The sequence below is a fragment of the Streptopelia decaocto genome (genome assembly GCF_964273445.1).
Source record: "Streptopelia decaocto genome assembly, chromosome: 11".
NCBI classification, from domain to species: Eukaryota; Metazoa; Chordata; class Aves; order Columbiformes; family Columbidae; genus Streptopelia; species Streptopelia decaocto.
Window position 1 is genome coordinate 2,263,477 of NC_138666.1, and position 26,465 is coordinate 2,289,941.

Genomic DNA, 26,465 nt, shown 5'->3' on the forward strand with positions numbered 1-26,465 from the left:
GCTAGAGTTATTTAGTCCGTGTGTCTTTTGATCTTTCCATGAGAATTAGAGACACAAGCGTACAATCTCCTTGCTCTTCCGACACCTTTTTGGAGGCCGCTGTGACACAGAGCCCTGGAAGCTTTACTTCAAGGGCTCACAAGCTACTTGAAAGGATATTGCTACACATGACATCTGGATTCTTATCTGCCGTTTTATCACTCAGCTAATTTGACTAATACTGCAGTGAAAGAATTGCTTTGAATTGCTTTGTTGAAGAAAATACCACATGAATATCACTCAGCTTTCTCCACCAGATATGACAGACATTGAGACAGAAATTTTCTTCTCATACCTTTAAATAGACATCTGTGCCTCAGCTCCCCTATCTGCAAAGGGTGAAGGCATATTTGTTTCTCTGACAGCAGGAAATATGTAGCAGATTCAACACAGTTTCATTTTACATTTTTGGGTTCATTTGATCTCAAAGCTCAAAAATATGCAAAGCCACATGACATTTAATTTGGAATATGGCGTATAAAAGAAAGACTGCACAATACTCAATAGCAAAGTGATGCCAAGCAATTGTTTGTAATGAAGAAATAATAATGGTACGCTACAGTTTTGTTCAGTCTGCAAACAACAAAGACTGGCCATCAGCTTGCAAAATGGTTCTACAAGAAAAGTCAGGCTAATTTGCTAGGTCAGAAGAAGTGGGCAGTTTTGAAACTCCTGCCTCCCTTGGTACCTAAGGGAAGAGAGGAGAATGGGAAAAAAATGCCAAACAATGGCTGAAATATATGAGGCCTCAGAACAGCACAAACTTCATTAATGAAAAAATCTGGATCTTCGCTATTCTCTTCTGGGAGAATTAATCAGATGTTGCAGTTTCAGATTTATAGATTGCTGTGGAAATGGGTAATCTGAGGGGAAAGCCTCATAAAAACTTAACAGCAACACAGAGATAATCTGTGGGCTCACAGTGGCCATGTCAGAGCTAATTGAAATGTTTAAGAGCAGCACAGCTTCCAGGCTCCCTCCGATAGATGCTGAAGACACGGATATAGACCATCTCTTTGTCTTGACTGGACATATTTTATCACTCTGTATCATGAGACTGTCACCCCAGACTTCTAATTGCTCAAACCTTTAGACACAGGGCACCTAATAATTGCAGTACCATGGCCAGCCTAATAATAAAGATAATTTACAGTTCAAAAGCAAAGAGTAATTTGTAATATGAATGGCTTTTTGTGTCCCTAAGCTCATTTCAGGACTTGAGGATCCATGCAGCAATAGCTACAGCTTTTTGCCCGAGTGTGTGACTTACTGCGCTGCTTTATTTAGCCATTTTGTTCCAGAGAAACACAGAAGCCCGAGGATTTAAGGGAAATCAATGGGGTGTTCAGCACCAAGCAGATTCAAACTTGTATCTTTATGAATCCCTCTTGTACAAGGATATCTCCTGCCCAAACACAAAAGACTTTTACTTTGTATAATATTCATACCCGTAAGTGTTACTGAAGTGTACAAGACCAAATGGAAACTTAAAATTAATTCATAATAACAGTCTCAAAGTAATGGTGATGGGTGCATTATATTTACACAGAAAAACAAGAGTTAGCTAAAGCAAAATCAGTAACTTCTTGGAAGGAGAGGTTCAAGGAATCTTTATCAACATAAGGAAGAAATGCCCGAGGAAGCCTTTTCTCTGGGTAGCTGCACACCTCAACCAACTTCTCCCCCACGCAGGTCTGTTCTAAGCAGCCTCCTGCCGGCGTTCCCCGCCACGGCTGCGGGGCAGAGCCACCGCGACCCTCCGCTCTGGGAAGGGTTTTCTCTTCCACAGCACCAGGCTCCTATTATACAACCACATTTTTTTTCTGTGTTTTTTTATAGCGTTCTCAGTTTTAGACTCAGAGCCCATGCCACAGCTTTAGACCACTCCTGACTTCGCCTTGCCACCCACATTGCAAGCACTACAAGAACAAAGCCTCTGGTACTGTAAAGCTTTAAGCCATGACAGTTTTAAAGAAAGTCACAGTACATTCTGTGTAGGAAAAGGATATCTTTACTTGAGAGCTTGGTTTTGGAAGAGACAAAGAGCAATTAGGATGCACGTGTTTTCCTCACAGTGGCACAACTCTGGACCTGATAACCAAAGCCATAGCAAGTTTGTCTCACCAACCCATTTAGTTTCTCTGAACTTTCTGCCATTTGCTTGGCATGACTGATTGCTCTGAATGTATCAAATACAACCATTCATCTTGCAATAGTAAATGGGTCTTAAAAAATCTTGTTGACAATCTTACCACCAAGCCCATGTGCAATTTAAAGTATTAAAAAAAAAAAAGAAAAAACACACACAAAAAAGGAGATCACAAGAAAGAAATAAAATGCTAACAGGGACCTTCCAAATGTGGTCACACTGACAGGACAGCACTGGAATCTGGGTTTGTTTTAAGCTTACATTGTTTAAAAGCAGCAGGGGACCAAAATGATGATGGCAACATACTGGCTGAAGGGAGGAACCTGAATTGAACTCCGAAGCCAAATTCTAATCTCAGATTTCAGTTTCTGTATTCTTCATTAAGAAACTCCCATGGCCATCGAGGGGACTCCAGCATGAGGACGGCGATGTGAGCATAGCATGAGGATCAAAATCCGCTATATGGGCACCACACATGGAAACACTATCCACAATTTTTCTCACCAGACGTCAAACATCTTGAGAGCACAAGTAAAGGAAAGCAACATTCATAAAATCAAAACCACAAATAATTAAATATTTAGTTTTCTAATCAAGTCAAGTTGTGTGTAAGCCCTTAAACAGCATTTACAAGCATTTGATTTGTTTTCTCCATTGACTGTCTAAGAGTACTCGTGGGCTCACAAATCAGAATTTCTTGTTTGATTTGTTTTAACATGCTTGCCATGTCAGGTGGTTTTTCCTTATTTCTTGCTGTTCCTTTAGATTCTTGTAAACCAGGTCAATTTATTGAAATGTCAGCTTTTATAAATATTCCTATGCAGCCAAGCCTCTAACTTAACACATGCTATAATTACAGCACAGCCATTTATGGAAAGTAACTAAAAGTGGGATAGCCCTTCTTACTCACACTGAGAAATATCCTACTCCTTGAGTCAACATTTTTATTTCAGTTAATCTACTTTTGGAATTCACTCTGGAAAATGTATTAGCAGTTGCAGAATCTGTCCCAAACCTTACTGCTTTTTCAATTAACTCTCAGTCTTTTAAATGGGCATTAAATATCTCTGTGATTGAATGTTTTCTGTTGTGCTATTGAAGCTTCTGCTTTGCCAAAATGAGGGTGGTCAGGTACAATGTCACAAAGACAGAAGTGAAAACAGCCGTACTTTTTAGATGGAAATTAAAGAAAAAAAAAAAGGCAAAAGCTCTAGAAAAATGCCACATCTTCCTGGGAATAGAGGAATAGAGGCAACTTTAATTTCATCAGTATTATTTGGTATTTTGCCCAAACAAAAAAATAATCAATATTCTTTTATTTGGTGAGGGCTGCAGGGTCTTAGAAAAAATGACATCTGAAAATAGAAGAGCAAGCAAAACATCGAGACAGAAATGCAATCCCAGACAGAATTCAGAAACAAGAGCACAAGTAGACACTAAATTAAAAAAAAAAAAAAAAAAAGAAGAAAAAAACGAGTGTATATATTAGCAAGTTTAAGCAACATTTGAGTCCTTTCTAGTGTAGCAGCACAGCTATCTGATATGTGCAGTTTCAGTGTGGAACAATTTGCGCAGCGTAGGAAAGTTCTGAACTCTGTGGCTATTCTGGAATACGAGATTTGTTATGAAGACACCCAAGCTCAGCGAGATAAAGATCAAGCAGCATTTCATTGGAGTGAGTCTGCAGCAGAACACACGCTGCCCTATTTGACTTTCCCGTTCCAGGACCACGGATCTGTTAGTATCACACCTCCCCTTCTCATCCTCACATTTCTACCTCTAAATATTTGGGTTTGGAAAGACACATTGGAAGTGATTTGCTTACATAACAATGCACAAAATTCCCAATTGTATATGGACAACGAGGTAGTTTGGGAATACACTAAACTTCCTTTCTCGCATTGTTGTTCTTGACACTTTGAAACTCAAAGAGGACAAAACCAAATCAGCTATCAGTTTAAATATCTACAGTAAAGGTCCAGGCAAAGAGATGGTTTTTGTTTAAAATGAGAGGCTCTCCTGACACAGGACTGGATTTCAAGTCAACTTAAGATACTAAACCAAGTATTTTTTTCTTCTGGCTGGCAGAATCTCACGAATAACTATATATAGGAACTGGTAATTGCCCTATATTTTGGTCACTAATGGAAATCCAGGTAATGCAAGCACTCTCCAATAATTAACATTTATCCTCTCTGTTTTGCCAAATATAAATACAATTTAAATCAAACAGGTTAAATCGACACTTCTTATACTAAAGAATTTGTGGCACTCACAAAAACAAACAAAAAGCACAAAACAACCGAACCCAACCAACTCAAAACCCACCACAATAAAAAAACCAAATCCAGAATCCGTGTTAGTCATTATGTACAAGATAAATACGAATATTTCAAAATGCAATTGCAAGGGCTGGCCTAAACATTTGCAATATTTTGTACTTTACAAAACCAAATGGGTTTTTTTGAAACTGAAGTCTTGTCTTTTCCTCATTTGGAAAGTGAATATTCTGGACATCAGAACTTCCAGCTGCAGAAGTGAAAGGATCGTGTGTCTTAAAAGCCAAAGCATATGAATCCTACACTACCTTGGAAATGCATTCTGAGTAGGTAGATGGACAGGTAGATATTGATAGGTATGTACACAAACATCCATCCATCTGCAGCTTTGGTGGAGTTAGAAAAACGCTTTCTTTTAGGCTTTTGCACATGCTCTGAGGAAGCACATCAAATGCTTTTGAGAACTTTGACCCCTCAGAGGACATAAATTATTAAGAGGCCAGTGGGGTTTAAGAACAAAATCCAAGGGATGCCACAGTTTAGAGAAGACCTAGAGCTTCATACTCTTGCTATAATTATTAGGATGTACTCAAGAAATTTTACCTGGTTACCGATTCACGTCACAGATGAGTGAAGAATATATTTCCTTTCAAAACCAACTTTCTCTTTACGTATCTGGTCAGGTGCTACAGAAACCTACAAGAGCACACATTCCTCCAACCAGAGATGTTCATCACCAAAACCTATGCAGTTTCTTCTAAATAAAAGAGCACTGGACCTTATTTCTAAAGTCTAGTTGCGTATTTATGGCTGAATCTTGTGGCAGCACTCACAAGTCACAACACGATAAAAAGGACACCGAACAGGAGCATAAAGAAATCTGGTGTGAAACGGAAAGCCATCAGATAGGGAGCCTTTGCTTGTTCAAGTTCAAACACTACATAAAACTTATATAGCATTGGCTACTGTGCTGTGGTGTAGAAGAATTGAATGCAAATTAATAAAGGAATGTCTGAGATACTCTTAATGGCTGGTTTTGCTGAATATTGAACTATTGAGAAAGTTAGAAATTTATTACTGCAGCTCAACTGGTAGGCAGAGTGCAGAAGAGACACTCGAAGGTGTCTGATGAATGGGTCTGTCATTTTATTTTCTTTTATTTTACTTATATTACAATCAAAATGTGAAATCTGTGGAGTGCTTTGGGATTCATTTCAACATGGGAAAACTAAATCAAAACATGGAAATGTAGCATCCTCATCAAATGACCCCATTTTGGATTGGTTTTATATCTGTTCCCACATCAGTTTGCTTCCATTCTTTGGCTTATTTTTCTGGCTTCTCAGTTTTAAGAGGATGATTGGTTAACTTCTGAGGGAGGAGTGGTGCTTCGAGCACAAGGAACAGCTGGAAAGACAGATGTCATCTATGTTACCATTTTGTTGCTGAAGAAAAATAAAACAAGATGGTAATTTCCATTGAATAGAGATTTTTAAGTTAATTCCAGCTGTGACCATGTGAGCAGCATCTACTGTGTTTGGCCCTTCAGCCAAGCACATCTGGTAAAAATATTTCAGAGGTGTGGGGAAAAGGGGGCAGTTTGTGTGCAGATTATGTTTTATTTTACCATGCATGTCTGTTTTTCTGATAGAATTTTAAAAAATATTTGTGGGCAGATGATAGATGGGAAGAACACTGAAAATAAACAGGAGCACAGGGTGGGCACAAATAGGATTGAAATGACAAAGCGGACACGGAAGTCCAATTCTAAGGGACTGATTTAAAATTATTATGACTTTTAATGCAGAGTGGTACTATTCAAGTAAAAATATGCGTATGGACAGATTCCCTTGCAAATCGTTATATTACACTGAGATAAAGCAACAGGAAGTAGACAACAGAAAATTATTTACCATGTAGGCAGAAATGCTGTTAGAATGTGTCACCTAAATAGAGAAGCTCCTCTGACCTCGGCCATGCATGCAAGACTGGTGACTCCAGCAGAGTACCTTGGTGTTTAACGTTGGGCATTGGGGTCTAGCCTGGGATTTATGTTTATCAGAAGACAAGGTTTTCAAACTCTAACTTCCTCCTGCTAGGGAATAAGATTTCCAGAAAGTTTTGCTAGAGGGTGAGAATGTAAAGAATACACACTCTACTCTTTCCACAAGGATGAAGTTAAAAGTGCAGGAATCTGGGAAAACTGCTCTATGCTGGTATTAGCATTTAATATGTTATTTAATACATTAATACATTATATATGAGGTATGAATACATACCTTCTAATGTATGTCTGCTCAGTGCTAACCAAAGAACTAAGGTGCTTCCGTGTGCATGAGATTCATATAGTTGCCTCTTCACAAGTTCTCGTACACTGTATTATATGTATCAAACTCCAATAAAAGAACTTTTAACAAGCTAAATCGATGATCTAAATCTGGGCTGTGGCTCATTGCTTTAAAAGTGATCAATGCACAGAAAAAATCTGGAGCCAGGGAGTCACTCATTCGCTATATTAGAACAAGCAGTTTCAGGATACTTTGCCACAGTTAATTTTTACATCTGCCTATTACTGCAGAAAAACATCCAATTCTCCAGCTGCTGATAGGCTGGTAGAGCTCAGCAAAGCCTAACTGCATTTTAAGCACTGCAGTTTAGTGCAATTATTTGAAAATAAACAATCTGCTCTGTCAATTAAACATTATTTAGATTACATTTTTGATACACCACAGAACCAGGCTCCGGGGCTTCTTTTGTGAAAACTGACATTCTGTTGCTACCGTCTGCGTAACAAGCAGCAAACAAATGGATCACACAAAGCTGGCCTTAAGAGGATTATAATCTCTCTATCTAGAAGTTACACAGGAATTACTGTTCGCCTGTATAACAGCATCCAGTGGCAGTAGATAGTTATTATTCCTTTTATCCTTTACAGGACCAGAGGGAAGCACAGAAGGAGGATTTAAAGCATGAGCAGAAGTTCTCTCAGGCAACCTCTTTCAAATTACATATGATTGTAGAGACTCAAACATGCTGTATATTTGACTTGGTTTTGGTAAAACACCAAACAGCATGTTGTTGTTCAAGGTGATTTGGAATATTACAAAACTGTTCCTGTTGACAGTCACATCCCACTGTTCTCCCTCCAACTATGTGAATTACTGATTTTCCCATTAGTTGCTGGTCAACAAGAAGGGAAAGCAGCTTTTGTTTACCTAGCAAAATAAAATAAAATCACACGTATGAAATCATTAACTCACGTTTTTTATACTAACAATGAGATTTATCATTTTAGTATTAAAGTTTGCCTCTTTTTGTTGTTGTTTTGTAACTCTTATTTTCAAATGGAAATGTGACAATGGTTATTTCTGACCCTGCAGAAATTTTTAAAAGTTTTAGTTGCACTCTTGGATTTTTCTTTTTCGTTCAACTTTCTAAAGCTTTTTGTGGCATCTCAATACTGAAGTTGAAGTGATTTTTCAAATATTTAATCCAGCAAAACCAGTTGTTGTGAATAAAGTGTTCCTCTGAACTACTTCACATAGCTCCATCCACAACATGAGATTCTATGCTCAGGTTTTCCTCTGTTAGACTATATTTCAGAGATCAACTCCAATTTTGCAAATTAACACTCTTACTAGTCCAAGGCACTGTTTAGGAACCAGGCTGTACAGGCCATTTTGTCAATCTAGACGCATTGTTCCTCTCAATGAGAATAGCATCCACTATTTTAATTTATGTTTTCTAGGGCTTGCGATCATGTTATCTGCAAGTTTAGGAAATATTTCATAAAAGCACCGACCAAAGGGTACAGTGAAGCCAGAAAAATGCTGTAGTAAATTGGATGACCAAGATGACAATTGTGTACTTTTTATATAAAACTTATAGGTAATGGCAGTAGCTATTGCCTCAAGATCTTGTAAAATAGGATTACAGTCCAGAGTCTTGTTTGGAGTTTGACTTGAATTTCCTACATACAGGAGTACTGGTGCCAAAAGATACTTTCAGAATTCAAATCAAAGCCACGCTCTAAAATGTTAATACATTTCAGAGGTGAGGTAGTTTTATCAAAGAGAACTGAGGCAAGTAGATAAAAAGAGGTTCAGATTGAACCTGCTCTGAAGGGCAAAGAACATATCTGCAAAACTTACATTTTCAGAGAACTCATATGCCAACAAGGACAGGACTGTCAGTCTACAAATAACACTATTAGTATTTATGTAAAATAGAAGTTGTATCTGCATGTATGTTTAGAGAATCATGAGTAAAATTTATACTTTTTTAGAACCTACAGTTCCAGTGCAAGTCAGTGCACAACATGAGATGTGGAAGAGACCAGCCTTGTCCGATGTAATCTAAGAGGTCACCACCAGACAGACAAGCACTCTTGTGGAGCACTCTACCACCTGGCAATTCTGTGCTTTTGTACAGATGTTCCCATGGCTGGAATGCTTGGGCTTTCTCCCCTTTTGTTCTGCCCTCTAGAGCTTTGCATGGCATCTCAATACCGTGTGTCAAATTCTTCTCTCTTCTTTTTTATTCATTCCAGATTGTGCTGAGACACGGGACGGAAATGCAATCAGGAGATTGTGTTCTTTGATTTGAACAGGAGAACTTTGGAAAACTTTACATCTTAAGACTGTCTGTGAGAAAGGAATGAAGCATTTGGGTCCCCCTCTGCAGTAAAAGATTTGGGATGGAAACTTAAGAAACTCTCCACATGCACGTAGCATTTTTATGCAGTAAAGTCAATTACACCAGATATATATTGCAAAACCAGAATTTAACCACCTCTTCCAAATCCTCTGTCCGACTCTCAGCCCTGTGGTACAATTCTGTTTGCAAAAAATTGGTTCCATTTAGAGAGGCGTGGGCAACTTAAAAATCAATAAATCCTGTGTTTTCAGCAAGCACACCGCACTCACATGAAAGGAGGATGCTCTGCAGTGCATCCTACTTGGGGGAGCAACAGCAAGAATCTCTTTGCAAATACTTGCAGATACTTGAAGAATGACATTTTAAAATATAGTTATATCTTGAATGAGTCCCAAAGACTGATGGAGCAAATTCCTTTAATATTGCTATCAATATGCAAATGCTTTTAATATTGCTTACCAATGCAATCCATATACTATTCAGTATATCAAAGCACATGAGCCCTGTTGGCAAAGCACCGGCTCAGCTTCACCTCAGTTAGTAGCATTCTTAGGGTAAACCAATAATGGGTTTCCCACCTATAAAATTCAATATAAAATTATAGAAGGCTTTTAATCTAGTTTCTTCACTTCTTCCTCTGTTAAGTATCATTAATTGCCAGCAATAAATGTGGTACCTATATCCAAGAGAATGTAACGCCAGAACTTATGTTCTCAATAAGTAGAACTTAAATATTGACATGTCTCTGATAGTTCAGCATTGCTGGTGACACTCTTACAGCAGTGCTATATTCAGCACAACATCTTCACTTAATACAAGCAATAGCAATCATTAGAAGCCCATTTCCAGCCTGCCTCTGGTATGCCTTAAATGTATTATGCATAAAAGTAGCGGAACTTGTAGTTTCAAGCATGGGCGGAGACAGAGGGAACCTGAGGACTTGATTCCCGTTAGCAGCAGCTAGTAAAGTTGGTCTAGAACCTTTGGAAGGGTATTAGACTGTTTTAAACATGCACTGACACACAGGGACCTTGGGTGGAACTGCAACTCCATCAATTACCAATCAATTACCAAATCCCAAACTGTGCTTACAGCAAAACCTTGGTAAAAACAGGACAGGTAAGGTTCCATTCGTGCACTTGTCTGTATCGGTACCACTTTGCTGAAAATAGGGCAAGAATTAGATGCAAAAAAAAAAAAAAAAAAGGAACTCTTATCACCAACCGGAAATTGCATAAAAATGATGAACAGGATCTTTCTGAAGAGATGGCACAGATACAGCCATGGAATGTACTTGCTACTTATCAAGACAGTGGCAAAAAATCAAAATTACTATGCACCTCTCAATCACTTTTCTCCTTTTCCCTCTGTCACTGAGTAGCATATAACTGTTAGGATATTGCTTTACAGTTAAGGAATTTCAACTTGGGAAACTCTCACAAAGTCAGCTCATTTCAATATCTCCAGCAATGCTGATGCAACAAGATCATTGCTACCATGTGTGGGAAAGGGTCACAATCACCCTGGCAGCTAATGCCTCCAGAACCAATTGTAGAAGTAACACTTACAATCCACTCATCCACGCGTATCTGCACAGAGCTACAGAATAGTCTTCCTTGTAAAAATTTGCCATGAAAAATAAATCTTTCTTGACTACAGTATGCCAGCTTCCAGATTGGTTAATTGTTGTTACTTTTTAGGGAATTCATCAGGACAGCACAGAAAGTGAAAGCATGGAATATAATTACATAATTACATAAATAGAAATACCTTCCTGAGTTAACACGTTTAAGATTGCTGCTAATGAAGTTCTTTCAAAAATTCACATAAAAAAATATTATTTTCCATGAAAAACATGCATGAGTGTACAACTGCCTGGGTAGGCACTTAAAGAAACTGGCCGACAGAGAAGAAGAGGCTTATGGAAATCAAACAAGAATGTATTGTTAGTTTTTATTAATTCCAAACAGGATTCTTCTCTGGGGTAGTGCATGGCCAGAATTCCATTTTGTTCTTGGACTTCTCTGTAAACTCACTGTTACGCCAGTGTTTAAGCATCTCCTGCGAGTCATCCCGATTCATAGTACAGGAACATCCTTCCCTTCCTCACACTTTCGTACTGTGTTGGATAATTTAGAAGGACCCTGGCATGTTCTCTGGCAGGTGTTAACCTCTGCAACAGAAAACCTTCCACAAAGGTGTCCTCAGTCCAGACCCAGGATAAATCACATCATCACCTGCACAAATTGGACATCTTGCGGAGACAGCAAAACTGAGGACTAACTCTACTCATCTTCTTTTTCATTTCTATCCATAGTTCTTGTATCAGCTATGCTGTGATCAAGTGATCTGCAGAGCAGCAGCACAGCTGAAAGTTGATTGGGCTCCAGGAAAATTTTAGTCTAGGAAAAGTTCAGGTAAAGGAAAGAAAGAATTGCTTTCTTCAGTAAGGAAAATAAAATTAAAGACCAAGCTGGTCTTGGGATGTATTTGTTCATACCTGCATTTAAAAAGCTGTCTGTGGTATGTACTCTATCTTATTTCTTGGTCTGATCATCAGAGCACAAAGATGCTGTACTGCTTCCTACACTGTCCACAGATACCCCATCAGGCCAACACTCAAGAGACATCACAAACCAGTTCATCATCCCTAGCAGAAGTTCCACACACAGTTTCATTACAAGCGCAGGAGAAAATATACAGAAACAATATAATGGAAAATATTAAAAGCAAAAAAGACATTGAGCACAAAATGACTCCACTAACTGTACTGTGCTTTTGAATCACACCAAATCCTGGCGTTGTGCCTCCTTGGGGGAGGCAGTTTGCCAGGATATTGCCATGGGCAGCTAATAATCGCCCACACACAATGGGCAACAGAGATTAAGCCCAAATATTTGAAGGTTCGCTTTAAAAATATTTTTACCATATTTAAGAAATAAAGCAGTATTTTATTCTTTCATATTGAAACCATTAAGCCAATTTCTTCAACATTAAAACATTCCTTATTTCCACAAGCTGCAGCTATAAGGGTTTCCCTTCCCGGTGTCCTGCCGCAGTGCATGCGCACACTTGTGCACGGCTGCTCCGCCTGCAGAATTCCGCTCAGTCACTCAAGGCCTGTGCCAGGTGTTTGTGAGGATTAACCTCGCAAGGACTTAAACAGATTGGGGGTTTCTACAAATTGCTTTCAAATCCGGTTCTTAGGCTGGATGATAACTGATATTACTGAGTAGAGTTAAAGAAAAGCCTCTCTCACATGTTCATTTTGACTATTTCAGCACTGTTGTTTCCTGTTTCATGGTGGAGCCAAAGGGTTAAGAGATGTGACAACTTCTATGATGTAATGATACAGAAAGACTTCTTTTCTTCAGGAAAGTGGGCAGAAGTTATATTTTCCTAACATTACCATGAATGATTTGGTTGTAGTGAAAGGCCTGATTTCTTCTTCGCTATCAGTAATTGATAAGGTCATGGAAAATGTGATACAAGACAGAGATTTGGGAAATTTTGTTTTAATACTGTGGCTGAAAAGTCTTCTGTCTAACAGTACATGTTCCCTCTGGATTAAGTAACCTTTGCAAGTTTTCCACAAACTGATTCTGCTGAATAGAAATTGATTAATGAGCTCAGACACTGAAATTGTCACTAGAAAACAGGCATTGAGATTCTAGTCAGCAATCGCTAGCCCCAGGGTCAGGGAAGACCATGGCCCAACTTAGCTGAAAAGAGAGCAGCCTTCATCTGTCTTCTCACTAACTTCATTTTAACCGTGCCTGGTGGCGTTGGGTGCAGCCAGGAGTCTGACACCACTTTTTTGATAAAGCCGTGGACTGAGGGCTTCTTAGCTAAGCTATAAAAATTCCTTCGAGGCCAGAATTTCATTGGCGTGAATCTCCATTGCCTCAAGGGTTGTAAAGTTATCTACACCTGTGCAAAATTAGAGCAAAGTTGGAATCAAACACAGTCTATCATTCCATTAGGGGCACCACCTATGATGTTACCTCTAAAGGTTTCTACTCTTGTTGTTGCCAGCTGCTTTCAAAAATACACGGTGTAGTAGCACCAAACTTACTTAAGAGGGTTCGCTTCACTTTCATAGAATCATCAAATCCCAGGTTGGAAGGGACTACAGGGATCATTTGGTCCACCCTTTCCTGGCACAAGCCCAGCCTGGTCAAGCTGGCCCAGCCCCGGTCCAGCTGCATCTTCAAAGTGCCCCATGTTGGGGAACCCACCACTTCCCCAGGGAGACAATTCCAAGGGCTGATTGTTCTAATCGGGAGAAGTTTCCCTCCCGTGTCAATGGGAATCTCCTCAGGAGTAACTTGTCCCCATCACCCCGCAACTTTTCCACAGGACTCCTTCTCTAAAGGGATCTCCAGCTGCTTCACAGCCGCCTTTAAATACTGGAACACGGTGCTGAGTGTCCCCGCAGCCCCTCTGGTCACAGCTACACCAGCCCAGGTCCCTCAGCCTTTCCTCACATCCTTCCCACTTTACTTCACTCTGCTTCATACCACTGACAGCAAATATAATTAGTCATGTTTAAGCCCTTCATAAAGACTCTAAAGAGCTTTCTGTGGACAAGGTTCAATCCCACCACCACCCCCCAACCCTTCAGAAGTTTGCATCTGCTGGCCTGAGTGACTTGCAGTCAAATCGATCCTCCAGCCTGAGGATGTGTCATGTTCAACAGATGGGAAAGGACATAAAGAAGGGGGAATCAATTCTCTTGCTGCTATGATGCCCCTTATTTGGTGCTGTGGAATAAGAAGGATGTGAGAAAAACAGGAACAGGAAAAGAGAAAAAAGCTGTAGAGAGGGCAGACTGTCAGCATATGTAGGTAAGGATCACATAGAAGGGCTAGACAGATAATAGTCTTGAAAACTGAAATCTTCGCTCAAACATAGTAAAAAATTTTGTCATGAAGGATGAGGAGATATTATTAAGAGTTTTCTCCATGACAGAATGTAACAAGGGTAGTTTCCTACTAGATTATTATTCTACTGCTCGGAAGACCTGTAGCCACCCATGAGATAGCAGCAGCCACACTATCCCATTGAAAACACTGTCTTCACCAGGGGACTGCGAACTGCCAGTCCTTGAACTCTGATAGTCTCACTTGAACAGGACACTGAAGAGAAATTTGAAATTTCAACTTGAAACACTTAACTCTGTCCCATTTACTGTGGATTTGCCTATTGACTTAAAACAAACAACAGCAAAATCGGAGACTAAAACACTTATAATCTATTTCTACCTTGACCTTGCCAACTATTTTCCTGAAATGTAATGTATTCTCATTCTTGGTTAATATTAGGAATTTATAGATTTGGAGGAGATCATTGGCTAGGAATTGTCATGTCATTTCCTTTTTTCATCCAATTATTTTGTATCTGAAAGTCATCATCACTTTGATTTTAATTTTTATACCTTGAATAAACTAGTGGATGCATATTTTAAATAAATCAAACCATTAACTATAGGTAAGGTTATCATCTACACATACAACACAGAAAACTTAAGTTTGATTATAGTCACATACTTTTAAAATTCAGTTATATGTAAAGATATTCTTATTCATTATAATTCTAAAAATAGTTCAATGGTAGTTCTGCTAGTAACTACAGATATTGGAAATTATGTAAAAGTTGTATCACATCATCACCATATTTTATAATACATGCTGGATTCCTAGAAAGACAGAAATTTGTGAATTATTAATCAAACAGTTCATGTTTTATCAACTAAATTTAAATTCTGTTTTTCTGGCAGTTATTCTATCAGTAAGGAGAGATGTTTTATCTGTGGGGTTAGGTGGTTGATGTTGTTATTGTTTTCCCCATGAGATCTTAATACATTGATTCAGATCTGATTATTTTTCTGTCCATTAAAAACAATACACTTTTTGATTATTCAACAGCTCTACAGTTTTAAACATTCAAAAGATTAGTCCTGTGTTTTTTTTAGAATTCAGACTTCTTATTTTTATTCCGCAAATCCTTGATTATTTCCTTCTTCCCATTCTGTGCTTCTTGGGCAGATGGAATCTCCAGGGGCTTATTTAGGCAGAATTAATACAACTTGAAAGTTATTTTACGATGCGAACATTTTTCAGTCATTGAGCTAGGGGGATGATGGTCCTAGATTTTAAAGTCAGAAGGTTCCTAGCATTCCCACGTCTCTCATGTTTAACCTTACCAGGTTTCTCTTTCCGATTTACAAGATGGGTGTCAGGAATTTCTTAGGGATACTGTGACAAAAAGTATTGCTGTGCATGGAGTATGGTACAGAAATCCTGTACACTAAGACTGGTGCCATTAGTCCCAGTTCTGAAAACCCTGTGCCCATGGGCAGCACAGCACCTGAGCTACTCATTTCTCTATTTCAATACAAATGCCTGTATTTTTAAATCTGCCTTTTTGAAAACATTGTGTTTACTGTTCTGCAAGCACTTCATTTGCAGCTCTGAGCTGAACTGCACTGCAAATCAGGTTGACTTTAAAAAATAGCAGTAAGTTGCACCAAAATTCTCATGTGAAATGAATTGTATTCAGCACATGCTAGCATATTTTAGTGGCTTTTTCCAGCAAACCACAAAAATAGAAGCAGCCAATTAACTAAAATTATTTTTTTACACAAGAAGCACTTCAGACACTAAATCACTAAGTATGAATGAAGTATATGCATGAATTCAGAATTTATTCCAATGCATACCCCCTTTTTCTCCAATGCTCTCATTGCAACAATAATTGAGATATAATAAGTTTTAGCAGTATCTTGCATGTGAGGGAAGAAGCACTGACGGACACACGGGTTTTGCTGCCTAGAAATAGAATATTTCTAGTTATAATGATAGCCAGACAAAAAGCATACAGGACTGAGTAGCTTCTTTGGGATTATTTTCATTAGATGTCATAAGGTCCCTGGGTACTTGTACAATCAGTAACACTTCACAGAGCCTTCACTTCTAACAAATGATTAGCTAAAATTGAACCAGAGATTTCTTACATGCATGTCATAGGTTTGATATGAATAATGAGGGAAAAGGTTAACAGTGGGTCATAGACAGTTCCCCATCTTCCAGCTTATTTATTCAGTGAAATGAGAAATTGATCACATTATTTCAGATAGAAGATCCTGATTCATTACAATCAGCTCTGAATTGGCAGTTTTTGCTTTAGGCAATTTCAGAACATTACTTATGCTTAAACAGTTACTGGTAAGGTCATTTTACAACTTGTAATCACCTCTCTGACCCCTTCATGACCAGAGTCTGAAAAGCTGAAGTGAAAATTGATAAAAGCATAGATAGGAGCAGAAAACTAATAGTTAAACAAGAGGAGCTGAACAAACAAAACCACACAATTGAAGTATGGATGACCACATTCAGGTGTGCTAGAAGATATCGGGAGCACATGATCTCTTGCACATCAAAAATGCACATTGAGTCATCCCTAATTTGGCAAGGTATCTATTAGAGGGAGAATAAATCTGATATTGCATGCAGCATTAACCAGCGGGGGGCACGGAAAAGGAAAGGTAACGGAGACAACTACAGGTGAGGATCTGGAGTTGGAGGTGATGCTGTGGGGGCTGGAGGGACAGAAAAGGCTGGTTAGTTCTTTCCCCTAAGAGCAGCAATGGTTACTACTCCCTCTTAAACTCACCCAAACTCCTTTAGCACTAGGAATCAAGCTCTTTTTATTCTACAGAAGGTTTATAACAACTTTCCAGAACTGTTCAAGGCATGGAACAAGCTATCAGGTGCACAGTGTCTTGGAGAACACTTTTATCAACAGTTACTCTCACTACACCAGTATCACTCCAACCAGACTGAGGAACTGTGATCCCTGCAGGGCCACAATCAATTCCTTCCCAGTTACGGAGACACACTGGGTGAGCTGGGCTGAGTCCTGCAGTGGGTGAGAACCAGCATCACACAGACACTGAGGATTACATGGCTGATATTCACTCCAAGTACAAGCTCCTCTTTAAACAGATATTATTTTATTGAATTATTTTTGCGAAACTGAGCCCATAATTCAGATTACACACCCCATTGTGTGTTATAAGGAAAATAGTAGGAAAATTGCAGTAAGTGTTTGAGAATGGGAGGAAAAAGAAGCAGTACAGAACTTTGGCTCGTTCATGACAAAAGGGTGTAAATTACTATAGAATTAACTGCTTAGCATATGACATTCATTAAAACAGCTATTGAAGAGCAACAAGTACAAAACAAAGAAACATTACATATATATTTCAGCTAGAATAATCTCTTCTCAATTATGCCTGCTAGCTTCTGTGTCAAAAAAAGGCATTATTGCCACTTAAAGAAAGTGGTGCTTTAAAAATAATTCTGGCTGATAACTGAACCAGGATATGTTCAAGGATAAACTACAATACAAAATACACTTTTTGTAAGCACCTGAGTTCCATATACTTGGGAGGCTATGGATTTAAGCATCTAAAATGATATTAAGGGGACTTCTTTGGGCTTCTACACCTATAAAAGCAATCCTTCCAACTCCTTCCTGACCCCACAGATGCTAGAAGTCTGTAATCGCTTACATGACACTTAATAAAGTTTACTAAGTGCTTAGTAGTCTATTTTGCACTTGCTGAAAACAGATTTCGCACCAGCAGAAAGAGCAGTTTGAGATCATATAGCAGCTAAAACTGACAAGATCAACAAGAAGGCAGTTTTCTCATGTTCCCTAAGAGTCAATGGTTCCAAAGCACATCAGTCGGGTAGGTGTTATCAGAACACGTCCAATGTATATCTATACCAATGTATATATAGAAGAAAGGTATGATGAAAGAGGGAAACATCTCAGTTTTTATTCAATGTTCAAAACCTTCCTTAACCTGACAGAATCTAAAAAAGTTTCTTGTCTTCCAAGCGAGTTCACCACTCCTGCATTCACAGGCTGTGGAGACCTCAGAGGGTACACAGACCTGGTGGGCAGGATGAACCCATGATTCCCAACACCAGAGAAAGGATATTGCCAGTGCAGTGATTCATCTGGAAGAGAAGAAATTATGAGTTCAGGCACTGATGCTACTTGTTTGGGATCCAGTGTCTCAGTTTGGTCACAGCTGTAGAGTTTTAAGGCACTTTATTCTCAGTGTTTAATTCAGGGTTGTGGATTTTGCTTATTGAACAACGTCCCTATATTTGAAGCATAGTGGTATTCAGCAGTTCCTCTGGAGATTTCATCCTAGATTCCTCAAGCTCATTGAATAACAACAAAAATTAAAAGCATATCTCCATGTCTTGTTCCTGAATGTGTGCTTCACTGAAGCTCACTTAAATTGGACACAAATGTGTAAGCGCAAATTTTATACGTTTTGTCAGCATCTTCTTTAACGCTGGTCTAAATGCTCCTATAACAGTTTCCATCTTCTTTTAATTTATATCACATATGATCTGTTTTTGCTTCCAACAGTTTAAGGAAGAGGACACACCTAAAAATGAACAACATGTAACATGTCCTCATCCCAGTTTTGGCATCTGCTTTAAATAAAGGTGTTGCTTAGCCATGAAAAAGCTATTGGCAACAAAACTTGTAGAATGTAGGCTAATTCTAAAAGTGCCCTAAAAATTGTAGTTGAGTGTTTTAAAACGATGTTTAAAAACTGGTTTAAAAGATGATTAAAAAGTGGTTTATAGAAGTGGATCATAGAAGTCAATTACTGGTAGCTGCCTAGGTGAATGTTGTAGTACACCCACTAGAAACTGGACTGACCCCTGCAGCTTCCTTGTCTTCAGGATGCTTAGTTCACTGAGATGGGTTCAACATTGACAAGGAAGGAGAATTATGTGCTTTAAAGAAAAATAGGAGATACCCAGTTTAAAAAAAAAAAAAAAAATCTAAGAATCTTGTGGAAGTGTGTGTATTTAACTAGTAAACACCACTTCAGCCATTTTTGCGAATATGAGTATATTTTATCTGACTTTCAGGGCACATGATTAGCCTTTCTGGTCAATTCATCCAAATATGTGAGTTCAACCTTAACAGCAGTAAACCCAAGTGTCATCTACCTATTTCATACACTCCTTTTCAACACATCTAACACCTTGTCTTTTTCTCACAGCCATTCCATTTTGTTCCAAGCAAAAGATTGGCAAAGAAAGAACTTTCCACTTCTTTTCAGTCTCTATAATTGTCATCCTTATACAATCCCATTTAAGACAAATATTTTGACATAGTTTCCTGCCCTCCTTTAGGTCTTGTCATATTTCTAGGCTGCTGCTTATGTTCCTTCCCACACCGCTCATAGATTTAAACCTTTTTAATGAGTGCACAGCAGCTTTGGCTCTGGCCAAAGATTTTCTTGCAACAGGCTTTCCACTGCAAAACAGGTCTCTTTTTTATCCCCACCCCTTTTCCAGAGCTTCGACTTTGTCAGCATGCTGGATTTACAATTTCTATCTGCTAGGATATACAGTATTTGAAACAACCAGACATTTTGCACCGTTTTCAAAAGGCAGTCGCTATTTTTTACTCCAGTTAGCCCAAAAAATATGTCAATCTAAACAAAATAGCACATACATACACAGCCCCTTTCCAGCCTCAGTGTCTTGTTTCTGTGCCACCAGCTGCAACAGAAGTGAAAGAGAGAAGATGTTCCTGCTGGAAAAATGTGCTTTCATAACCCACTACACCTTTTAAAGTCCTTTCAGTCCTGGTCCTGCTTTGTCTCAATAACTTCAAGGCTTTGGCAAAGCACTAATACCTGAGGTCTCTTTGCCAACCACAGAATTTCCAAGTGGAGAAAAGTCAGATAACACTTTTTTTCTTTTTTTTTAATGGGATGTGACCATCCCATTGTTCTGAGATGCTCCTACCTGAACAAGAGCTACCAAAATTCAGCAACAACATTTTGTGCTTGGCATAAGAACAGTCCTGAAAAACATCATTGACATATAGAGCACACTTGATATTGTGACAATCTCCTGATCTTTGTGAATTATGGGATCTCTCTGTACATAGACTGCATCTCCAGATTGTCAGAAATACATATAAGTAGCAGCTAACTTTGTCTTGCAAAAGTATTTACCTGATAAAAATTAGTCTGTTGTCTCATAGCTCTATTACAGCATTCAGAATTATTTTATTATTTCACATATTTTATTCCTCCAGTCTATATGACACTCAGGAGGTTTTTTGCAGGAAATAAAAATATTTCCTGCCACAGGTGACTTGTTATCTTTGCCCTTGTAAGTTGCTGTAGTGGCTAGAAATACTACACCTGCGTGTACTTTTTGCTTGCAAGATCAAAGTTCAGTTCTGTAAAAGCTTAAATAATGAATCACTTTTCCCATTTAGAAACATCAGCTCTAATCAATAGGTGTCTTGGGCACAAAACTGAACAAACAATTGAATTATAACAAAATATGAATGTCAACAAGTCAACAGCTAAATTAGCATTTCTCTGTTTAAAGACAGAACTCGAATCTGCTTGCATTTTCAACTAAAAACATCTTTGCAAATGTGGAAAAATTCTGTGGAGGCAAGAGCTCCACTTTTTATTTATTGCTTCCAGGATGGATTGTCTCGTCAGGGAGATAAAATCATGAAAAAGTGAACTTTCCACCTAATACTTAGATACTTAAGTTTAAGTGATGTTACATAGACCTATTTTGTGAAAGTATTTTAAAGGTTTTCTGCTCAAACATATAATTAAAAAAACATTTTCAAGCTTTGAAGATCACACAAAACATAATTATGATTTCTTCAGCCTAACTGTAGACAGATCTATCCCATGAGAAATTGTACAGCCAGCTACAAATCTCAGAGGCCTAAAAATAGTTAACACCCAATTTCTGCAGCAACGGTATTATATTCTTTCTTCAAAGGTTCCTAAATCCCTATGATAAATTGAAGATATTTCATTTTAGACACTAGCAGGTTCCATAATGAGTTAAGCCTCTTCACAGTTTATTTTAATAAAGCACAGCTTTCTAAATATACAGAGGCTATAAATATGCAGGTTGCAGCAATAATCTGTTTAGTAGCCTTGCTTGATAAAGCGGAAATGTTTGCATGTTTCAAATTGCAAGCAATTTCAAGTAGGAAGTAAGCAAACTAGCTCTTGTGTTATGAAGCTTGACATTGTAAAGCCTTAAGAGAACACATACTTCAAAGTCATCCAGACTGAAATATGCCCTGGGAGCTTGTCAGGAGGAGCAACGCCATAAGATGTACTGCACAAACCCACCACCACTTCCATCACAGCGCCAAGTCACCTCGCTCTAAACTTTACACATTTACCGCTCATCCTGCTTTTAAAATTAATTCGTTATTTGTTTTCTCATGAAAAGATTGATGTATATTAAAAAATGCAAAAAAGCTTCCCTTTAGATATCCACCAAATAATTATTGTAAATTATGAACAGTAAAAACGTACCAGTATTTTAAATGAGTCAGAAATACCACTTGACAACAAATATTTCAAAAATATTACAGTAAATTACTATTCTTTTCCCCTGCAGCAAAATAAATGTGGAGACTCTTTTTTTCTCCTCCATGAATTTGGTATGAACTCTACAAACATTTACACCTGTGCATTTTTTGCCCATAAATTGCAGAATTAAAATCAATGATACTGCTTACAAACCTCAGTGTAATCATTCCTGAATTCTTCTACATAATTGTAGTTAGAATTAAATTAATTTCTGTATATATGAAATACAACAAAATGTTAACAATCTACTAAAATCACAACAGAAACTGAAAAATCTCAACCTAAGCAGCCTCCAATTCATCTGTCAAATCAGCCTGGAATATCATCACTTTTCAAATCTATAGCTACTTTATTGCAGAATATAGCTGATTCAGAGATGTAGCCACATGGACTTGCAAAGAATTGATGTCAAAGAAGGCTGCAATGTTAAATATGTGCACAAGTCCGCAACTCGAGTTGTTACATGCATAAATGTTTAGCAAAGGAAATGTCATTCACCAGTTCAGCTAATAAACTGAGAGCAAATAAGTTCTCTACAGGCAAATCAGTGTAAATGTGCACCTGAAGTTCTTCTGAAGGCAAGTAACTCTTACTGAGAATCATTGCCTAGTTTGTGTCCATTACAATGCAAAAGTAGCTCTAATTTTTGTATAATGGTTCTAAAAATCTTCACTTTATAAATAATCTCAATTTGTAGATATAAATATTGTGATGCCACATATGCAAAACTCTTTACCGTGTTGCAAATTCACCCCATTTCTTGAATTTCAGTCTGCTCATTTTTGATTGTGAACTGCATTTAATGAACCTTCTTATTTTTCCTTGTTGCTTTAGTGCTCATTTAGATGAAACTCACTGGCTGACATTAGACATCTTTATCAAACAGCAAACCGAATATTATATGTAAAATTTTATTGGGGCCTTATAAAAATAAAGATTCTTGACAAAGTGTCACCAGAGAATTGAGAGTTGCTATTTCTATCCATTCCGTCGTCACTAAACTACAGTTAAAAACCAAAACCAAACAACAACCACCATCAAAAACAAAAACTCAGGGCAAGGGGAGGTGTCCACATAACAGCTGCTCAAGTATTTCAGAAAATATTATCCCCAAAGCCCTTTTATTGTAGTATACACAGTATGCCTGTGAGCACAAAGGCGCTCCCTTTGGAAATATTTTTAGGAAACAGCAAGAGTTGACACATGACGTTATGCATATCCATTGCTGGGAGCTCATGAGGTGACACACAAGGATAACACTGTAAGCTGAGTGAGATATTCCAAATTGACTAATTGAACAGCAAATCCTAAACCATGGCGGTGCTTTTGAAAATCCCTGTCTGTATTCCTGAACACAACAAATGCCAGAACATTTTAAAAGCATCGCTTATGTGATCCACCTTGAGATGCTACTTACTGTCAGCGAGAGAATTTCATGCATATTTAAAATATTTGACGTTTTTATACGTTTTGACACTCCGGGCCCTTTGATGAAGGGCTGAAGTTGTTGAATACAGAGAATCACAGCGATGCGCTTCCCTGCTTCAAAGAAGTTTGCTTAGCAGCGGTGCTGTTACACGAGACAACTTATGCGACTCCTAAACTTCTATAATACATCACAACTCATAATGTAGGCTTCCTCACTGATGTACAGAAGTTTTTGACAGCCTGCACAAATTAAGTTCTATTAGCTAAGTTTAAAACATGAAGAAACAAAGACTTGCCAAGCGAGTTCCAACAAAGCTGGTGCTGGAACTGGACACGTAGCACAGGATTTTGAGTTCCTGCACCTTTGCTGATATGCCAGGAGACTGAACCTTCGCTTTCAAACAATTCGAAAGTGATAGCAGCAGCAAATCAGTCTTTATTCAAACAAAGCTACAGAACTCTTTATTGTGCCAAATTACATCTCTCCGGACACTGTCTCTCCAAGTGTATATGATGTGTGCAGTTTGCCTTTTTTCTAAAAACCAGAAACAGTAGGCAATTCAGCAAAAAGAGTGCTCGTGGATTTCTGTGGGCTCGTATCATCACAAACGGAACTGACTAGTTCCACCCAGCCTATATGCAGGTGATGATAGGTCCATCCTGCTGATTCTGATTTAATAAGCAGCTTCAAGTGGCTATAAAATAAAAACCTCCATCTTTATAGGTCTGAGGGTTTTTTTTTTTGTTTGGTTGGTCGGGTATTTTTGTTGTTTGGGTTTTTCTGTAAGTCATGCGCATTGAGAATCAGAATGCTTTGTCAGATAATGCTTTCAGTTGATGCTTTTGGAGACTTGAATGCATGTAGCTCCTGACAATGATTATATGCACGTGTTCCATATAATTCCAAAAGCACACCCATTATGAAAGATTAGTACAGTTGTGCTTATGATGTATTTAGGTCGTCTGTTACTGAATATTTCTACTGTCAGTACAACAAAAGTGTGATGATCACAGTTAAAGCTTAACAAAGAAAATGCTGTCAGGCAATTAGTAAGCTGAAGTCAGCAGTACTAAAGTGAAATATATCATGTTTGAAATAGCACAGTGGTTTGCTTGTGATAAATGTTGAAACAGGTCCTCATACCAGAACATATCCTGGCCCTGAAAAAAAAAAGTTTAGCATCTGGAAAAAGAAAAAAAAGCAACACAACTTTAACTTGTTATTATATATCTTACTTTTCTTTACAAAAAAGTCTCAGCCACTGGGCATCCACGAAGGTGGGCATTCATTCATTACAAAGTATTTGCCTTTTTATGAAAATGGTCACAACAGCGCGCTTTAGGAAAGGACTGCACTACAAACACATATATCTGCCTAAGAAAAAGGAGTGGGATACAGTTCAGAAACAGGATGCATAAAATGAGAGAAGCTAAAGTAAAAATACAGCAGGCCTGGAACAGAGGGAAAATTAAAAACAAACACCCACACTATTGTACTCTAGTATGACCTAAATTATATTAAAAAAAATCTCAATATCAAAACTAACATAATCTGACAGATTCCTGGGCAAAATACAAAACAAACCTGTGATCAGAAATAGCTAAAGCAAACCACACAGACTTCACAATCTAAGCGGCAAAAGAATTACGTCTATGGTATTAACTAGTAATGGTAAGAGGTATAAAGGAGAAAGAACTGGGTTTGCTCAGTGTTGTAAGTGCAATGGCAGCAACGCAATATATCTGAGTTGGTTTGACTTTGGATATTGATCCCGATGGAAATGTGCCGGCTCTGGCTTAAGGACGGTTGCATGAGGTAAGGGGGAGCTCGGAACCCATCCCCGCCAGCCTGTGCACGAGTACTACAGCTTTCCTGCTAACAGGAATTCAGATACTTAAATTCCAGACAGCCACCTACGCTGTGCTAGCACCTGTGGTTTCTAGGTAAGCATCTTTGTAATAACTTTTGTAAGAAATCAATTTACTTTCTCAATGTCTAGAATGGGAAAGAACAGAAGTATCATGTGAAATGACCAACCTTACTGGAACTGCAAAAGCTAAGTATTGAAACAGGAAAACAGAATATAGTCTGAAAATTCTAAGGCAGGCTGTAGAAGTTTACCTGATTTAAAACTGACTGCCAAAAATATCACATGTGTATTATGTAGGACGAAAGGATCCAGGGAGGGGTTGTAGAGCCCAATTTAAATCTTGGTCTAACAATAAAATCATAAAGTTAGCATTACAAGGTCCTACTGCCCAGAAGCTTCAGCCTGAGAACACAGGAAAAAATTCAGAGACACAAGCCAGATCAAAAGTCACAGGTCAACAGCAGCACCCAGAGAGCTGGGCAGAGACCAACTGCTATTGACAAGCTTAGTGGCAGAAAAGCAGAAAAAAGGGACTTGAGGGGAGATAGATGGGGGGAAAATGAGTTAGTCCTTGACCTAAGCCTGATTACCCTCAGGATCTCGGTTCTGAACTACTACATCTGTTCTTTTATGCTGAGGCCTTTCAAGCTGGATGATATGTATCATACTATTTTCAACACTTATTTCTAGCATATTGGTTTGAGGAACATATTACGGGTGTAAGAACATACAACATCCATATGATTTAGACTAAAGGATTATGTAGTCCAGGGACTGACTCCAGCTGTGGTAAAAAGCACAAAGAACGAAGCAAATGCACACAAATATATCACACAAGGACCTTGATCATCTAGTACCTCCAAGATGCTGATATATTTACTTGGTGACACCATGGATCCTCGAGTAGGTTCTATTACAGCAACTTCTGAGCTAGAAAACGTTTCTAAGAAAATAGGCGAAGGATTAAATTAATGTGTAATAGCCCTGAATACATAAAAGCTGGCACCATTTGTGGAAAAATAGTATGACATGGATAGTGAGAAAATGGGAAAGACAAAGCCTTAGTATTCTAAAGGCCTAACTAATGAGCATTTCCAGAGTATGGCAAAATCTAATTCTACTGTAATTTGAGGTACTTGAATTGACAACATGCAGCACCGAGAACTGAGATCTCCCTTTCCTGCCTTGAACTGCCCCAACGTAAGTTCTGAGTCTGGTAACTCCTGAAAGCTTGGGTACTAGTGTATAACACAAAAGGAAGGGAATTCAGCAAAGGTTAGGGTTTTGGCAGGATTGCTAAAAGCATCAATATCAAATGCTTGGCAAGTTAACAACTATGGAAGGTACAACTGTTTTCATTTATATGAAGGGTACGCAAACCAAAAAAAGCAGTAAAAATTGCTTGGTGAATCAAACTTTCCCTTAATAGTATTTGTCATTAGAAGGCTTAGAGAGATGATTGGAAAGAATGAAAATTAGGAAGGGTAAGAAACGGAAGTGATAACTTGGCCTGGAACTCTCGGATGAGGAGAACGTCCTTCTGTAGGCAGCGATACCGCCCTGGCCGC